This window comes from Brachycentrus maculatus, unplaced genomic scaffold (genome assembly GCF_059751285.1).
Source record: "Brachycentrus maculatus isolate JH-2025_06_01 unplaced genomic scaffold, ASM5975128v1 h1tg000504l, whole genome shotgun sequence".
In the NCBI taxonomy this organism is placed as follows: Eukaryota; Metazoa; Arthropoda; class Insecta; order Trichoptera; family Brachycentridae; genus Brachycentrus; species Brachycentrus maculatus.
The window spans coordinates 187,052-207,144 of NW_028281250.1; the positions used below are offsets into that span (position 1 = coordinate 187,052).

At 30.9% G+C, this 20,093-nt stretch overlaps 1 protein-coding gene across 1 annotated transcript in view; it reads left to right on the forward strand.

Moving 5' to 3' along the window:
- The first annotated feature begins 550 nt into the window (after positions 1–550).
- RYa (RYamide) overlaps positions 551–20,093 on the forward strand; it is a 33,643-nt gene continuing 14,100 nt past the window's right edge. The window contains exon 1 of the mRNA XM_088272538.1: positions 551–602. The gene's annotated coding sequence lies outside the window, so the exon portion shown is untranslated. The remainder of the gene's footprint in view (positions 603–20,093) is intronic.

Here is a 20,093-nt window from a genome sequence, read left to right on the forward strand (position 1 = left end):
ATTACACGCTACAATACATTTTTTCCAAAATACACATTTTTTAAAGATTTGCCCATTTTTCATTGTGGTCGCTAAATTTCATACTCAAAAATGGACCAATGTAAATTATCCAAAATTCTTTTAATAAGTTATCATTCATCAAACCGTTATTCGCACCCCAATGGTGCATAGGGCACTGCATCATATAAACGCAGTGTTATTTTGATCGTAAACAAAATAATAAAAGGTGATCAGCCCCTTGCTTCAGGTACCAGTCCAGGGTAATATTGAATAAATATTAGACTGAAAAAATCACTTGTATTCATTGGACCTCCAGAACGGTAGCCGAGCTTGCTGACCATCAATTACACTACGGAAGCAGATAAAGTTTTCCAAAAAAGAAAAATTTTTAATTGAAAGATTTGCCCGTTTTTCCTTGTGGTCGGGAAAATTCAAATTTGAAAATGGAGCATTTGGGTTTTTTCCGTGTCGCGGTCGTGGGAGTTCGCGTGGTATAAAAAGGATCGCGAAGGCTTCGCTTTTCCAGTAGTACTACATCACTCGAGGCGAGTGGAGCTAGCAGCAGAGAGAACACCGTCTACCTTCCACAACCGCAAGATACGGTAAGTGGCATTTATTTAAATAAAGTGAAAAATAAAAAAAAATAGGAAAATTACAAAAAAATGGTTGAAAAGTCAATCCAATGTATTATTTTGCAATTTAAAAAAATTATAATGTTACGAAAAATATATTTCAAGGGAATTTACAACTAACTTATCGTAAGTGATATTTATTTAAATATGATAAAAAAATTAAATTTTTAGGAAAATTACTTAATAAATGGTTGAAAAGTCAATTATATGTATTATTTTGCAATTTAAAAAAATTATAATGCTAAAAAAAATATATTTCAAGGGAATTTACAATAAACTTATTGTATGTGACATTTATTTAAATATGATAAAAAATATAATTTTTAGGAAAATTACTTAATAAATGGTTGAGAAGTCATTAAAATGTATTAATTTGCAATTTAAAAAAAATATAATGCTACAATAAATATATTTCAAGGGAATTCACAACTAACTTATCGTAAGTGATATTTATTTAAATATGATAAATAATAAAAATTTTAGGAAAATTACTTAATAAATGGTTGAAAAGTCATTTATATGTATTATTTTACAATTTAAAAAAAATCATACTGTAATGAAAAATATATTTTAAGGGAATTTAAAATTTACTTAATGCAGAACGGAAAGTGACATTTATTTAAATATGAAAAAAATAAAAATTTTAAAAATTATTAAATAAATGGTTGAAAAGAGGTGACATGTAAAAATTATTTTAAGAGAATTTAAAATAAACTTATTGCTGAACGGAAAGTGACATTTATTTAAATATGATAAAAAAATTAAATTTTAGGAAAATTATCATTTTTTTGCAATAAAGAAGAATTTGAAAGAACATGAAAAAAACTATTTGAAGGGAAATTAAAATTAATATTATTTAAACGAAATTAAATATACAGACTTTAATTATACATATTAAAAAGAAAACATAAATTATAAATTAGTATAAAATTATAATTTATATTTGAAGCAATAACTTCGTGATTTTCCAATTTATAATTAAAATATAACTTTGTTTTAAAATCACTAAAAAACCATTTAAAAAAATAAAGTGATTTTAAAACAAAGTTACATTTTAATTAAAGTAAAAATTGTTGAAAAGTCATATAAATTTATTATTTAGCAATAAAAAAGAATTCATAAAAATTTTAAAAAATTATTTATTTCAGTAAATTTAAAATTAGTATTATTTAAACAAAATTTGATTTTATTTATTATTAGATTAAAACCAATATTTTTAGCTTTTCCACTTTTTTTATTTGACCAGCGACCGGGTTTCGTCGTTACCGACATCATCAGACTGGTGAGAGGCTATACAAATTGTTATGTTATATATAAAAGAAGGCAGGAGTTGATAACCATGATTGGATTTTATATATAACATAACAATTTGTATAGCCTCTCACCAGTCTGATGATGTCGGTAACGACGAAACCCGGTCACTGGTCAAATAAAAAAAAAGTGGAAAAGCTAAAAATATTGGTTTTAATCTAATAATAAATAAAAAATGCAATTCCATCACGAAGTGTCAGTGGATAATATAAAAAAATTTGATTGGCAGACTTTAATTATACATATTACAAAGAAAACTTTATTTAAATTATAAAGTAGTTAATAATAAATTTAATGTTTTGCAATAAAAAATAAATAATAAGTATGTAAAAAAATATATATTTTAGAAGATTATAAAATTAATACCATTTAAACAAAATTAAATTTACGAACTACAATTATAGGTTAGTAAAAAATGCTTGAAAACTCATGTGAATTTTTATTTTGCAACGAAGAGTAAATGAGAAAATCGTAAAAAAAACACATTTCGAAAGAAAATTTAAAATCAGTGTTATTTAAGCTTTTGAGACAGTAATTTTAAATATTATAAGGCAAAATTAAATTAAAAATAATCTAAAAATGGGTATGGGTAAAATTACTTTTTATTTATTTTTTTTTTGCAATAAAGAAGAATGATGAAGAAATGTAAAAAAATATATATAAAAAATATAACAATTTAAAATTAATGTTTTTTAAACAGAATCACATTTACAGACTATAGTTTTAAATATTAAGAACACCATAATAAAAAATCATTTAAAAATTGTTAAAAAATTACTTTTAATTTATTATTTCGCAATAATGAAGAAATAATAAAAAAATCATAATATAAAATTTAAAAAAAATATTATTATATATATTTATATATATATATATATATATATATATATATATATATATATATATATATATATATATATATATATATATATATATATATATATATATATATATATATATATATATATATATATATATATATATATATATATATATATATATATATATATATATATATATATAAAACCCTTGTCTGCACCCCAATGGTGCATAGCTCGCTCGGCTACCGTTCTGGAGGTCCCGGGTTCGATTCCCAAGGGGGGTAAAATAAATATAAGTGATTTTTTTACTGTAATATTTATTCAATAATACCCTGGACTGGTGCCTGAAGCGGAGGGCTGATCACCTTTTCTTCATGCGTAAACATCAAGATAATACTGCGTTTATATGACGCAGTGCCCTATGCACCATTGGGGTGCGGATAAGGGTTTTACTATTATTATTATTAATGATACAAAAAATACAGTGTCAAATTGAAACTAAAATTATAAAGTGACATATTTATTTGAAATAATATTTTTTCTGGCTTTTTTATCGAAAAACTAATTATTAAAAACACCATGAAATTCAAATGAGACATTCAGGAAAATAGTAATACAAATCATATGATAATTGCAGCCAATTTCAAAGCTAAACTAAAATGATCAATTATCGATAAAAAAGATTTTCAAGTAATATAAACTGATTGTTTTACAAAAAAACTATGTAATAACTATGTGTAAAAAAAAACTGGAAAAAATATTTTGCCAGGACGAACATACTCGTCGTATATCTAAAATCTGGAGTCAATTGAGCGTGTAGTTACCGAGATTAGGGGTATCTTACATGTGCACTTACGTTTTTATTAATTTATATGTACACTCGTATATATATATATATATATATATATATATATATATATATATATATATATATATATATATATATATATATATATATATATGTATATATATATATATATATATGTATATATATATATATATATATATATATATATATATATATATATATATATATATATATATATATATATATATATATATATATATATATATATATATATATATATATATATATATATATATATATATATATATATATATGTATTTCAAACCCTTATCCGCACCCCAATGGTGCATAGAGCACTGCATCATATAAAAGCAGTGTTATGATGCAGTGCCCTATGTGTATTGATCGTTAACACATGACGGAAAGGAGATCAGCCCTCCGGTTCAGGTACTAATCCAGGGTAATATTGAATAAATATTACAGTGAAAAAGTCACTCAAATTTATTTGACCCCCCCCTGAGAATCGAGCCCGGCACCTCCAGAACGGTAGCCGAGCGTGCTGACCATTACACTACGGAGGCGGACAAATATAAGAATCGCTTTCTTTTCTCGCTCGTATGTTACACATGTCCAAACCATCTCAACACACCTTTCTTAAGTTTAATAAAAAATGCTTGTGCTCAGCCTTGCATTCTTTCTTATTTCACCATTCGAACATCTATCATACACCGTTTTGCCGCACATTCGTCTGACGAATCGTATTTCGACTGCATCCAGTCTGCTTTCATCCTTCTTTTGCCAACTCTTCACTTCGATTCACTTCCATAAGTGTTAGAACATATTATATATGAAATTTTAAAAATAGATTTCGTCCCAATTATTTTATTTTTATATTTTTCGTTCCTTACCTATCGTTTAAATATATTTTAGACAATATTTTCTCCTAGAGTATCTACGTAATTTTCAACTAATATTTTATTTTCAAATGCCATTTTTCTGGGCTACTATGCCTCGCGTCAACGTTCCTAGTAGACGTTTCGGACTACTTTGCGGCGCTCAAAAATTTGGTAGAGGATTTTCAACTAAAAACATTATCTTTTAACGTTAAAAAAATATTCTCTCTGCCTACCCCTACGGAGAAACTGGGTGATGGTTGGGTGGTAAGATGGTTGAAAAGCTATCAGGAGTACAGAACGGCGGAGGAGGTATTTGGTACCCATGCTAGTTAGTTAGTTAATTTTTATTTTGACTATAGTACTACGAAGGGATACATACAACCTTTCAATACAATTCAATGACACACATACGTTCTGATAATCCACTCATCATTTCCATACAAATATCCATGAAGGTACCAGGAGTACAGAACGGCGCAGGGGGTATTTGGTACCCATGCAGGGAAGCGGCGTGTTGGTTAGTTAGATAATCCAGTAAGGAAGGCGCCGATATTATACGGCAGCATACAACGGACCGGCCCTCTGACATCACGAACGCCTCGTGATGCGTGCGGTGTGGCGTTCTATTATCTCTGCCTACCCCTGCTGAGAAGTGTCGTGATAATTAGTTAGCTACAACACAAAAAATCAACCTAGTTTGATGAACGGATGTAAGGTACTGATGGCATGAAGCTACCAGGAGTACAGAACGGCGCAGGAGGTATTTGGTACCCATGCTGGTTAGTAAGTTATTATTTTGACTATAGTACTACGAAGGTATCCATGCAATCTTTCAATACAATTCAATAACACACATACGTTCTGATATTGCACTCATCAATTCCATACAAACTCCATGAAGCTACCAGGAGTACAGAATGACGCAGGAGATATTTGATTAGTTAGTTTGTTAATTATTATTTTTACTGTAGTACTACGAAGGGATACATACAACCTTCCAATACAATTCAATAACACACATACGTTCTGATATTCCACTCATCATTTCCATATAAATTTCATGAAGCTACCAGGAGTACAGAACGACGCAGGAGCTAGTGGGGTTTTCTCGTATTTTCTTCTCGTAACTCAAGCACATTTTACACTAAGTGTATACGGTATATACGCCCGGGTAAAGTAATCAATTAAGGGTGTATCATTTTACCCAATATCATTAAGTGGTCAGCAAAATCCACCTTTTGTATTTGTTTTTTCTCCGATTGCTTTTAAGACATCCCTTGCACAGTGGTGGAAAATTCGATCAAACTTCAAAAAGTTTAAATAAATAAAAAATCGGTGTTTCAAATTAAAATCAAAAAGGTAAGCAAAACTATCAGTGAATAAATATATCGTAGACGTACAGGAGAAAGTGACCAACTAACAAAACGTAAATGTTCAGGAGGGCCATTTAAGTCACTTTGGCACTTTGGCAACAAAATAAATATCAATGCAGTTTGTCAATTTTAACGTGTCAATATTTTTAAAACATTTTGAGTGTGTCCAAATAATTGTTCACAAAATCTGGATTATCTCCAATTACAGGAGTTATTTTCATATTAAATTTTGATATCTCATCAAAGATGAAGAAGAATATAGAAGTCTGGGCATTTAAGTTCCAAGTTTAGAATCCTTTGGGATCTTTTCAGGGTAATATTAACCTAGTAAGATATCAAATAGTCAATGAAAATGCACTTCTTTCCTTGGCTTTGCCGCTCTGAGAAAATGCAATCCGACTGCATTTAGTCTACTTTTATCCTTCTTTTCCAAATCCATACTACACGTACACATCAATTTGCATATATATATATATATATATATATATATATATATATATATATATATATATATATATATATATATATATATATATATATATATATATATATATATATATATATATATATATATATATATATATATATATATATATATATATATATATATATATATATATATATATATATTATATTTAAATATATATAAACTCTGACTCAAGAGTCCGCGACACTAACCACGGGACCACAACCCGACACGATATTTTAAGAAATAGTGGTATTTACCAAGTAAAAATGAAATTAAAATGGAAAGATATTACCATAAAGTGACTGCCGAATCAATCAATGATAATACAAGATATTTTTTAAAATTCTCATATAAAAAGGTCATGCTAAGGCACATCTTCATTTTGACCTGTAAATTCATGTTAAGTCAATTTTAGAGTGTATTTTCATCAAAACGTTCACAAAGGTATTTCTGGATCGAGTTTTGTATTTAAAAATATTATTTTTTAATATTAAAAATTCTATTTTTGTCCATTCATATTACGACCACAGTGCGATTCCTTCGAGCTCGCGTGAATTAATTGGAAAAGAAGGCGTTTTCTTAATACGCGTCAATCAGCAATGTGTTATGAAAATCATATTTATATCATATATGCGGGGTGTAAAATCAAAACTCGCAAACTCCACCAAAAATAAATACCGAATAATCGAAGAAAAAAAACTGATTTTATCGATGTCCACATACTATGTTCACCACATGTTACGTCAAAACACATTTTTTTAATAATGTTTTGTAAAAGGCAGTAATGCCGTAAATAAATTTAAATTTATTTATTTACAATTAACATATACTTTACAAACAAAAAATTAAAGCGTATACATTAAAAAACATATATGCAAGAACTATTGCTAAACGTGTAGAAGAATCCCGCTTCTAAAAACTCCTTCAGACACATGGAACAGATCAATATCCAATGATATATACATAATTAAAAAAATCTGGATTATCTCCAGTATCTTTATCAGTTATCTTTCATATTAATTTATTATTAGATTAAAACCAATTTTTTTAGCTTTTCCACTTTTTTATTTGACCAGCGACCGGGTTTCGTCGTTACCGACATCATCAGACTGGTCTGACCAGTCTGATGATGTCGGTAACGACGAAACCCGGTCGCTGGTTTCATCATCAGACCAGTCTGATGATGTCGGTAACGACGAAACCCGGTCGCTGGTCAAATAAAAAAGTGGAAAAGCTAAAAATATTGGTTTTAATCTAATAATGAATTAAAAATGCAATTCCATCAATGCATATAAATCTTTCATATTACTTTTTCCCAGCCATTAGCCCCGTAAATTCCCAGACTTATTCTTCTTCATCTATGTTGACATGTCAAAAAATAATTCCTACAATTGGAGATAATTCAGATTTGTGAGCAAGTATTTGGACACACTCAAAACGTTATAAATAAATTAACTGGTCAAATTATAAGCTTTAACTAAAATTAAAACGTCATTTTCTAGCGTTTCTCAAGTATGTGATAAAATCCAAGATTCGGACCTCACGTACAAATTAAAGAGATTCTGCTTAGTAAAAATCTTGCCTCGTCCCACCATAGATGTCTCTAAAGAAGTCTATCGATTCCAAGAACTGTGTATCAAGATTAATCCATATATCCAGAAGTTCCAAGAACTTGAGTAGTGTGGTTGTCAATCATGGGTAGAATTGGCGAATGTTACACGTGTGGCAAGTAACTATTTAACTAACCATCACGTCGCTTCCCCGTTAGGGTAGGCAGAGAGAATAGAACGCCACACCACTCTGTCGCTGCAAACTCCTCATACATACCCGCCGATTGTTTCGACTCCTAACCTGACCGCTTTCAAGTATTTGGCATACCTGATCGTGCCAAGTTCTTCTCGGTCTACCTCTGCTCCTTTTTCCAATTACATTCGCCTCATTTTACCGTTCATTCTTCACTCATTCGTTCTACATGTCCAATCCATCTAAACACACCTTTCTTAATTTTATCGATAATGCTTGTCTCAGCTTTGCATTCTTTCCTTATTTCGCTATTCGAACATCTATCATACATCGTTTTGTCACACATTCTTCTCAGAGATCGCGTTTTGACTGCATTCAGTCTACTTTCATCCTTCTTTTGCCAACTCCATGTTTCACTTCAATACATTACACGATTCACGAAAATTCATTCCATACATTCCACACATACACGTGTGGCAAGTGATCACTTAAAACCAGCCTATGACGGTCGTCAGCCCCGTAAATGCCCAGACTTCCATATTCTTCTACATCCATGTTGAGATGTCAAAAAAATAATATTATCAATACATTTTATATCATTTTTTTTTATATCAAGCGGAGTTTGTTAATTTTGATTCCATACCGTTTACGTTACACGTATATACGTGTGTATTACACACGTATACGGTGTCCAAGAATAAACAAGCGGGCGACTTTGCTTTTTTTGGAAACGGGTGGGTTAAAAAAAATGCGCCTCTTCATTCCTAAAGGGTAAACGTGACATTGTCCTTACGAAATAAAAATAAGGATTGTTTTTACTATACAGGATGGCGCAAAATGAATCACCTTATTGAAAAATGTTATAATTTTTGCTTATGGAGTCGTACGTCAATTATATTTGACATTAGTAAATTAAACAGCTGCAGTATATTAACAGGTTGACGAAACGGGCTCAAATATGTATCAACAATGGAACAATTCGAAAGTAAACAAGAATTTTTTTGTTGAAGATTTAGAAGAATCCCGTTTTGGATTAGCCTCTCAGACACATGGAACAGATCCATATCCGGCGTGATATTTTCAGCATAACGGTAGCTCTTTCTACAGGCATAACCATCGGCAGGTTGGTCCTGTGTATAGGAATGGGAAACAATCTATGCTGACGCTGTCTTAGCTAGATAATTTATTATTAGATTAAAACCAATATTTTTAGCTTTTCCATTTTTTTATTTGACCAGCGACCGGGTTTCGTCGTTACCGACATCATCAGACTGGTAGAGGCTATACAAATTGTTATGTTATATATAAAAGAAGGCAGGAGTTGATAACCATGATTTGATATAATTTTATGAGAAATTAATTTAATTTGAGTGAATTTAAGTATTGTATGATATTTAAAATATTTTTTATAAAGGTTTTTTTTTATATTGAAAGCACGATTTTATATAAAGTTATAATAATGCAAATCTATTATAATATTATAAAATCGTGCTTTCAATACAAAAAAAACCTTTATAAAAAATATTTTAAATATCATACAATACTTAAATTCACTCAAATTAAATTAATTTCTCATAAAATTATATCAAATAATGGTTATCAACTCCTGCCTTCTTTTATATATAACATAACAATTTGTATAGCCTCTCACCAGTCTGATGATGTCGGTAACGACGAAACCCGGTCGCTGGTCAAATAAAAAAGTGGAAAAGCTAAAAATATTGGTTTTAATCTAATAATAAATTAAAAATGCAATTCCATCACGAAGTGTCAGTGGATAATATAAATCTATTAACTAGATAAATTCCCAAAATATTATAAGGATAAAATACTTTTAAACAAAAATTATCATGAACATATTACTAGAAAAAATGATGAAATAAGACTGCCATTTGTGAAAAAAACAGAGTCACAAAATTGTTTAAAGTATAAGGGTTTGAACATGTATGATGAGATGCCTGAATGAATGAAGAATGAAAAGAGTCTGAAAGAATTTAAAAATAAATGTTTTGTTTACTGTAAAGAAATGTAAATACATATACCTTACGGCATATTTTTAACTAAATATTTACCCGCTACAGGGCAGAAAGTGTTGTTTTTGCATTTTGAAGAAAATGTATTGTTTAATTATTTTTTTAAAAATACTAAATATTTTTTATATGGAGAAAAAACCTTCAGGTTTTACCTAAAAAGATCTGTTGCACAGTAAAAAGCTCAATAAGAGGCTTGATATTTATTTTTAATACATTTTATCATATTTTTAAACATTAAAAACGATCTTTTGAAAAATCAAGTAATTTGATATATGACGTTGTTGAAAGGAGTGAGAGAAAGTGTCATTTATTTACATAAGGCTGATTTATTTCTGGATTTTTTCTTCAAACTAATCATCTCTCGAAGTCTTCCGAAGGTAGTGTAGTTTATTAGTGATTTTATTTCAGGACAGACTGCCTAGAAAAACATCGACATCTAGTGAAGAAAAATAAAAGCCACGGGCGATTTCTATGCAAACATATCTACCCTTAATTACGGTACCTTTTCGCCACCAACGTCGGAAGAGATCGAATCAATGGGGCATTAATACTCTAGAGAAAATATAAACCTATAAACTCCAAACCTGACCACTTCTAGTATTTGGCATACCTGATCGTGCCATGTTTTCTCGGTCTTCCTCTGCTTCTTTTTCCACTAACATTCGCCTCATAAATTTGTTTTACCGTTCTTTCCTCAGTCATTCGTTCTACATGTCCAAACCATCTCAACACACCTTTCTTAATTTTATCGATAATGCTTATCTCAGCTTTGCATTCCTTCCTTATTTCACTATATATATATATATATATATATATATATATATATATATATATATATATATATATATATATATATATATATATATATATATATATATATATATATATATATATATATATTTATTAGTTGTCTTAGAAAATTTTCCTCGCCTTTTATGTACAAGAATTTGAAGCATATTTAGTTCCTGTCTTAAAAATGATAGTGAATGCGTGTAGTTCAAAATAAAATAAAAGTTGATTATGTTTTTAATGTTAAATAAAACACTGTTTTTTTGCGACAACTAAGTTGTATTTTACTATTATTTTTTGACGTCTCATCAAAGATGAAGAAGAATATGGAAATCTGGGCATTTACGGGGCTGACGACCGTCATAGGCTGGTTTAAGTGATCACTTTACACACTTGTAACATTCACCAATTCTACCCATTATTGACAACCACACAACTCAAATTCTTGGAGTTCAGTTCTATATATATGAACCATTTTCAAAACACTGTTCTTGAATCACTAGAACTTTACTAGAGACATCTATTGGTGAGATGAAAAGAAGCTTTTTAACTAGCAGAAACTATTTTATTAGTGGTGGTACTTCCAGTGTACCGCCTCCGTAGTGTAATGTTCAGCACGCTCGGCTACCGTTCTGGAGGTCCCGGGTTCGATTCCCAGGGGGGTAAAATAAATAAAAGTGATTTTTTCACTGTAATATTTATTCAATATTACCCTGGACTGGTACCTGAAGCGGAGGGCTGATCAACTTTCCTTCATGTGTAAACGATCAAGATAACACTGCGTTTATATGACGCAGTGCCCTATGCACCATTGGGGTGCGGACGAAAATTTAAATATTTTATGTAGCGTGATTGTCAATCATGGGTGGAATTGGTGAATGTTGCACGTGTGTAAAGTGATCATTTAACCAGCCTACGACAGGTCGTAAGCTCTGTGAATATCCAGACTTCTATATTTAATATGTTACCCAGACTTCCATACATTTTAAATGTAAAAAAAAATATATATCGATTTCTTACTATTTTATACCTTAATTATTTTTTAAATAATTGCTTAAATTGAGAAACCGCCTTCACATTCTTTATCCAGACTATTCCCAATTATTTTTTATTTTATATTTTTTTCTATTTTTCACTTAAAATACTTAATTTTTTTTACATAGTTCAAACAGCCCAGTTTTTCTACCCGTTCAGAATCATATTACAGCACAAAAGCGCATTTTTTAACGAAAATAATTGGAAATTGAACAGACCATTTAGATTATCAATTTTCCAGAATTTTCGATACCTTTTTTACGGATAGTCGAAATTAAAAATTCTGCCCAAAACCGCAGTTATAATGAGATTCTGTTTTTGCGATCAAAATTTTTGACCTTAAGATAATAAAAATATCAAATTGTAGGCGTTTGAAGATTAAATATTTCCTTAAAATATCGGGATGATTTTTTTTATTATTCATTTAATATATTTACATTTTTACATAACATAATACATGGGAACAGAGTGAATGGTGCACTAAAATCAGTTTTAGAAAATAAAAATCTATCAGCGGAAGCTAAACTGGCAGTACACAATGGAGTTCTGGTTCCAACCCTTATGTATGGAAGCGAAGCATGGAGTTGGCAAAAGAAGGATGAAAGCAGACTGAACGCAGTCGAAATGCGATCCCTCAGACGAATGTGTGGCAAAACGATGTTTGATAGATGTTCGAATGATGAAATAAGGAAAGAATGTAAGGCTGAGATAAGCATTATCGATAAAATGAAGAAAGGTGTGTTGAGATGGTTTGGACATGTGGAGCGTATGAGTGAAGAAAGAACGGTGAAACAAATTTATGGGGCGAATATAGTTGGAAAAAGAAGCAGAGGACGACCGAGGAAAACTTGGCACAATCAGGTATGTCAAATACTTGAAAGCGGCCGGGTCAGGAGTCGTAATAATCGTCGGGTATGTATGAGGAGATGCATGAATGTAGAAGAGGCAAAGAATGTTTGCAAAGACAGAGTGGTGTGGCGTTCGATTCTCTCTGCCTACCCCTGCGGGGAAGCGGCGTGATGGTTAGTTAGTTAGTTTTAATTCATTTGAATCATTTATACATATGGAAAACTTTCATATATCGATTCGCTGTGCCTCTCCATAAAAGAGACTGTGCTCTTGTGCTTGGAGAGGGACTTACACTCGTGGTTTAATGTTATATAATAAAATAGTTTTTTTTTGTATATTTTTTCAACATTTAAATGTATAGAGCTTTAATTTTTTTCTTAAAATAATGAAAATAAAAACCCTTATCCGCACCCCAATTCTACAATATTCTTCTTCATCTATGTTGAGATGCCAAAAAATAATTAGAATAAAATTGAATTAATTCTGATGGAATTTCAAAAATGTAAATTTAGATCTAATTTAAATCTACAGCTTATTTCGAGTGAAAACTTTCGAACTTAAATTGGAGTTTGGAGCATTTGATTCTGTACACAAAATCAAAGTTCGACTCTAAAAATTGTTTAATTGGTCCTCAAATATCGGTGAAGTTGTCAATTAATTTCCCATTATTGAACATTTTAAACTTATTTTCATAATTGCATTTAGGTCGTTTGGCTACCACCCCCTATAATCACATGATATAGGTACATCAGTGGTTCTCAATCAGTTTTTCCTGAGCGCCACTTCAACAAAAAAGCCCTCAATCTGTGCCCCTTATTTCGGAAAACCCTTACTGATAAAATTATCCTTATTATTATTTTAAACAAGTCCTTACATACCGCTCACTTTTTCAACAACGTCATTTATCAAAAATCGACCATTTTCAGTTGTGCATGTTTTCGAAATGCTTAGAAAATGTACTAAATCCCAGCAAAAGCGGCATATTTTTAACTTAATATTTACCCGCTACAGGGCAGAAAGTGTTGTACAAAATACTTGAAAATTCAAATATTTGAAAATTCCATAACTAGGCGAAATAATTGTCACAATATTAATTTTTATGTTTAATTTATATTTGAAGCACTTTGTGATTTTTCATTTTATAATTAAAATGTAACTTTGTTTGAAAATCACTATAAATATTTTATTATAACTTATATTATTAGATTAAAACAAATATTTTTAGCCTTTCCACTTTATTTTTATTTGACCAGCGACCGGGTTTCGTCGTTACCGACATCATCAGACTGGTCGCTGTGGAACCCGGTCGCTGGTCAAATAAAAATAAAGTGGAAAAGCTAAAAATATTGGTTTTAATCCAATAATATATAAAAATGCAATTCCGTCACGAAGTGTCAGTGGATAATATAAATTTATTATAACTTAATTATAATGTCTACCGGATTCGACGCTAACTGCTTCTTTATCAAGACTGATGAATATATTTTTAGTATTAATCAGTATTGATAAAGAAGCGGTTAGCTTTGAAACCGGTAGACATTATAATTAATAATAAATAATAATAAAACCCTTATCCGCACCCCAATGGTGCATAGGGCACTGTGTCTTATAAACGCAGTGTTATCATGATCGTTTTACTTATGAAGGAAAGGTGATCACCCCTCCGCTTCAGGTACCTTACAGGTACAGTTTATTCATTATAATTAAGATATAATAAAATATTTTGAGTGATTTTAAAACATTTTAAGTTACATTTTAATTATAATTTTGATGTGTTTTTAACAGTAAAATACAACTTAGTATACTCTGTGTTTGATTTTAACAATTAATATGTTTAAAAAAAAAAAGTTAAGGTACTTTTTGATATTCCTGTAAGTGTGATAATTTCTGAATACACTATACTCGTGCTACCTGTCTAGCTTTCAAAATAGCCGATATTATATTTGAATTTGAGAAGATAAGACAAATCGAATGAGGGTTGAAATGTGACATGTGCCAGTATTGTCGTGCGTTTGGAATATCTAAATAAGCTGACGCACATCTCAAATTTAATAATTTTATTTATTTATTTTTTATAGTACTATTTATTCATACTATAATTCCACCCACTCAAGTAACACTCAACGTTTAATTTTTGATTTTTTTAAAAATATTTTTTATCATTATCGTGATCATATAGCTCACTCCTTTCAAGAACGTCATAAATCAAAAAACTTTATTTTTCAGGAGAACATTTTCAAAGTTTAAAAATATAATACAATATAGCAAAAATAAATATAAAGCCGCTTATTGAACTTTTACTGTGCAACAGATATTTTTAGGTAAAACCTGAAGGTTCTTTCTCCATTTGAAAAATATTACGTAAATTAAAAAAAATAATTAAACAATACCTTTTCTTCGAAATGCCAAAATAACACTTTCTGCCCTGTAGCGGGTAAATATTAAGTTAAAAATATGAGGCTTTTGCTGGGATACAGTACATTTTCTGGGCATTCGGAAAACATACGCAACTGAAAATCGACGATTTTTTATTTATGACGTTCTTGAAAGGAGTGAGCGATATGTTCAACAATATTATTTTTGGCAAATGAAGGAAATTCAAATAAATTGGAAATTTTACAAAATAAAACAATGAAAATAGTACTCAAGAAAAAAGATATAATAATATAGAAAAAATTAGAGAAGAACTCAACTGGTTGTCTATAAAAAAGAACTTGATTTTCAGGAGAACGTTTTTAGAGTTTAAAAATCCAATACAATGTATTAAAAATAAATATCGTTTCTGCTCAATGAAAAGCTTCTTTTCACCTCACCAATAGATGTCTCTAGTAAATTTCAATAATGGGTAGAATTGGTGAATGTTACACGTGTGTAAAGTGATCACTTAAACCAGCCTATGACGGTCGTCAGACCCGTAAATGCCCAGACTTTCATATTCTTCTTCAACTTTGATGAGATGTCAAAAAATAATAAGAAAAAATGGTTATTTTTTGACATCTCATCAAAGATGAAGAAGAATATGGAAGTCTGGGCATTTACGGGGCTAACGACCGTCATAGGCTGGTTTAAGTGATCACTTTACACACGTGTAACATTCACCAATTCTACCTATTATTGACAACCACACTACTCAAATTCTTGGAAGTTCTATATATATGAACCAATTTAGAAACCTTGTTCATGAATCACTAGAACTTCACTTCTATGTGTATATATGTGTATGTAGAGACATCTATAGATGTCTCTAGTGAAGTTCTAGTGATTCATGAACAAGGTTTCTAAATTGGTTCATATATATAGAACTTCCAAGAATTTGAGTAGTGTGGTTGTCAATAATGGGTAGAATTGGTGAATGTTACACGTGTGTAAAGTGATCACTTAAACCAGCCTATGACGGTCGTTAGCCCCGTAAATGCCCAGACTTCCATATTCTTCTTCATCTTTGATGAGATGTCGAAAAATAATATGAAAATAATTCCTGTAATTGGAGATAATCCAGATTTTGTGAACAAGTATTTGGACACACTCAAAATGTTGTAGGTATTATACATTTAAAAAAAAAACACTTGTATGTACCACTTAGTGAATTTTATTTAATTACTCACGACTAGTTTCGAAAACTACAGATGTTTTATTTTCCAATGTTGTTATTTCTTAAGTCATTTCGAATTATTCAAGGTTATTTTTGACCGAATCAAAAGTCAACAAGTCGTTACGCCACTAAATACAAATTTCAGTGGCCGATTATTTATGTATGGTGTACAAGATCGACTGTTACTTCAGAAAAACTGTCTCAACCTTCAAATAAACAGAAAGTATTTTTCATAATATTTTGAGAAGTCCAAATTTAAAAAAAAAATCTTTAACTAGCTTATATTACACTAACATTAATATTAATCTTGTCCGCCTCCGTAGTGTAATGGTCAGCATGCTCGCCTACCGTTCTGGAGGTCCCGGGTTCGATTCCCAGGGTGGTTTAATAAATAAAAGTGATTTTTTCACTCTAATATTAATTCAATATTACACTGGACTGGTACCTGAAGTAGAGGGCTGATCACCTTTCCTTCATGTGTAATCGATCGAGATAACACTGCGTTTATATGAAGCAGTGCCCTATGCACCATTGGGGTGCGGTAAGGGATTATTAATTAATTAATCAATATTAACTATTATTAATTTACGCCATACATTATTTATATCTTTTTACATTAAACAAAACATTTATTTTTAAATTCTTTCAGACTCTTTTCATTCTTCATACATTCAGACATCTCATCATACATTTCAAACCCTTATACATTAAACAATTTTGTGACTCGGTTTTTTTTCAACAATGGTAGTCTTATTTTATCCTTATTTCTAGTAATATGTTCATGAAAATTTATGTTTAACAATATTTTATCCGTAAAATATTTGGGTAAATTATTGTTAAAAATTAATATAAAAAGATCTACATATTTAATTTTAGTCTCTTTTTTATAGATAACCGGTTGAGTTCTTCTCTCATTTTTCTATAATATTAAACCTATTTTTCTTGAGCACCATTCTCATCGCTTTATTTTGTATAATTTTCAAATTATTTCAATTTCCTTCATTTGCCAAAAATAATATTATTGAACAGTAAATCTATATGTGGAATTAATGCTAAAAATTCTCCATTTTGCTCCACTTAGTAAGAAGATATTTGTGTCGGATTGTGGTCCCGTGGTTAGCATCGCGGACTCTTAAGTCAGAGTTTCTCGGTTCGAACCCACTCTACCTGATCATATTGTGACCAGGCTATCGCCATGGATCTTCCTCGATAGACATCTAGAGGAAGAACAAATAATACATGGATGCTGCAGAGAGATAACATGATACGAAGGCATGGCCTGGGTGACGTTGTCCATGACAGAAGAACCTACAGCCTGGGGATGAGGAAAGCTTACCTCAACAGTCTAAAAAGATTATAACTTATTAACTTATTTTTCTTCCTGGCTCAACTAATCAAGTAATTTAGTAAACAATAAAGGAAAATTCAAAGTACGCATTCATTCAAACCCTTATCGGCACCCAATGGTGCATAGGGCACTACATCATACAAACGCAGTGTTATCTTGATCGTTAACACATAAAGGAAAGATGATCAGCCCTTCGATTCGAGTACCAGTCTAGGGTAATATTGTATAAATATAAGAGTGAAAAAAACACTTAATTTTTTTTGACTCCCTTTGGGAATTGAACCCGGGAACTCCAGTTCGTTAACATTTACACTACAGGGACGGACTTTTTTTTCGAAGTACTTTTTCAATTTTCACTAGAAAGTCAAGTGCGTGCGACTCGGCGCGAAGCCCCGATCGTTCGGCTTTTATGTGCAATAAACAATGGAGGAGTCAAAGAGGTCCTTTGATGTGTATTTTTCAATTCACCCCTTGTGCTTATTTACGTACGCTGTTGTGAGATCGGTCGGTGGCAAGCCACCCTTTCGGCGGAGTGCAAACGGAGGTCAAGACGTTAAATATCAAAGGGGATGAATTTTGGTGGACTTACATCAGTATGAATCTAATGCGATGATATTAGGCATATAATAAATCATTAAGGCAGGATAATTTATAGCCCGAATTTATTTTAAATTGAATCTCGACTTCGAACCTCCGAGATGAAGACTCTCCGATCCATAAACGGAAACACATTGCGAGACCGAGTTAGAAATACATCCGGAGCATGTGTAAGACGGAAGATATCGTGAGGTGGGGACTGGAATGATCATGTTAACAGAATGTCAGAAGACAGACTTACACGTATCGCTCTTCAAGCCAACCCTGAAGGACGCAGACCCCCAGGCAGACCTCTGAAAAGATGGAAAGACAGCTGGGAGTCGACGTCCCAAGAGCGACATGCGGAGGCACAAACAGATCCCTAGGATCTACAAAAAGAAGAAGAAGAAGAAGAATTCATTTTCTGTAAACCTTGAAAACAGCATCGAAAAGGTGCCGTTTGAAAATTTGTCCCAAGACTACACACAAAATTGGTAAAATTGGTAAAATCCACGCCAAAACGGATCGAAGCAGGAATAAAAAAAGTAGGAACAATTAAAGGTTACTGGTTTTGTTCGTTTTTGATAATTGTTACTGCTATGTACCTATATAATTTAATCCTTAATTTTATCGGCTAATATCCTTGGCTCCAGGCCTTAAGGTACTGTTTAATTATTTTTTTTTAAATACAAAATATTTTTCAAATGGAGAAAAAAACCTTCAAGTTTTACCTAAAAAGATCTGTTGCACAGTAAAAAGTGGCTTGATATTTATTTTTAATACATTGTATTATATTCTAAAAACGTTCTCCTGAAAAATCAAGTTTTTTTTATATATATGACGTTGTTGAAAGGAGTGAGCGACATGACAAAGCTTGCAATTTGCAACATGCAATTTATACCAAAATAAGTGAAACCTCGAAATTTTTAACTGTCGGTGAAAACACCAATTTAGTACTTAGAGTCATAAATGCAATCCAATCCCGGCGGCAACGGTCCAAGTGCCCGGTCGGATTTTAATGTTTTAAAACATTCAAATATTTCAACATTTCCAAAAAACGGTAATATCCTTTTGGACCGGCCGGACACACATCGCTCACTCCTTTCAAGAACGTCATAAATCAAAAATCGTCAATTTTCAGTTGTGCATGTTTTCAGAATGCCCTGAAAATGTACTATATCCCAGCAAAAGAGGCATATTTTTAACTTAATATTTACCCTCTACAGGGCAAAAAATGTTGTTTTTGCATTTTGAAGAAAATGTATTGTTTAATTATTTTTATAAATAAATTAAATATTTTTCAAATGTAGAAAAAACCTTCAGGTTTAACCTAAAAAGATCTGTTGCACAGTAAAAAGTTCAATAAGTGGCTTGATATTTATTTTTAATACATTGTGTTATATTTTTAAACTTTAAAATCGTTCTCCTGAAAAATCAAGTATTTTGATTTATGACGTTCTTGAAAGGAGTGAGCGACATGTGACTCCTCGAGCAGCCTGTCGCGTACTAAATTATACATTTGAGACTACACCCTTAAGGTATCTCATGGATATGTGGGGTTTTCTGACTTAATGTCGCATTAAGGACATATGCAGTGGATTCGCTAGCACTCGCGCTACACCTGGATCTGAAAATGCTGAAAATTCAATTTCTGGATAATTTCATGGGGCGTCGATTCGCCATATTAAATAACGATATTTTTACCCAAATCTTCGATATTTAAAAAATATTTTTCTGACATGTTGATTTTAATATATATAATATATTTTAGACATCTCGACGTAGATGACGTAGAATATGGAAGTCTGGGCATTTACA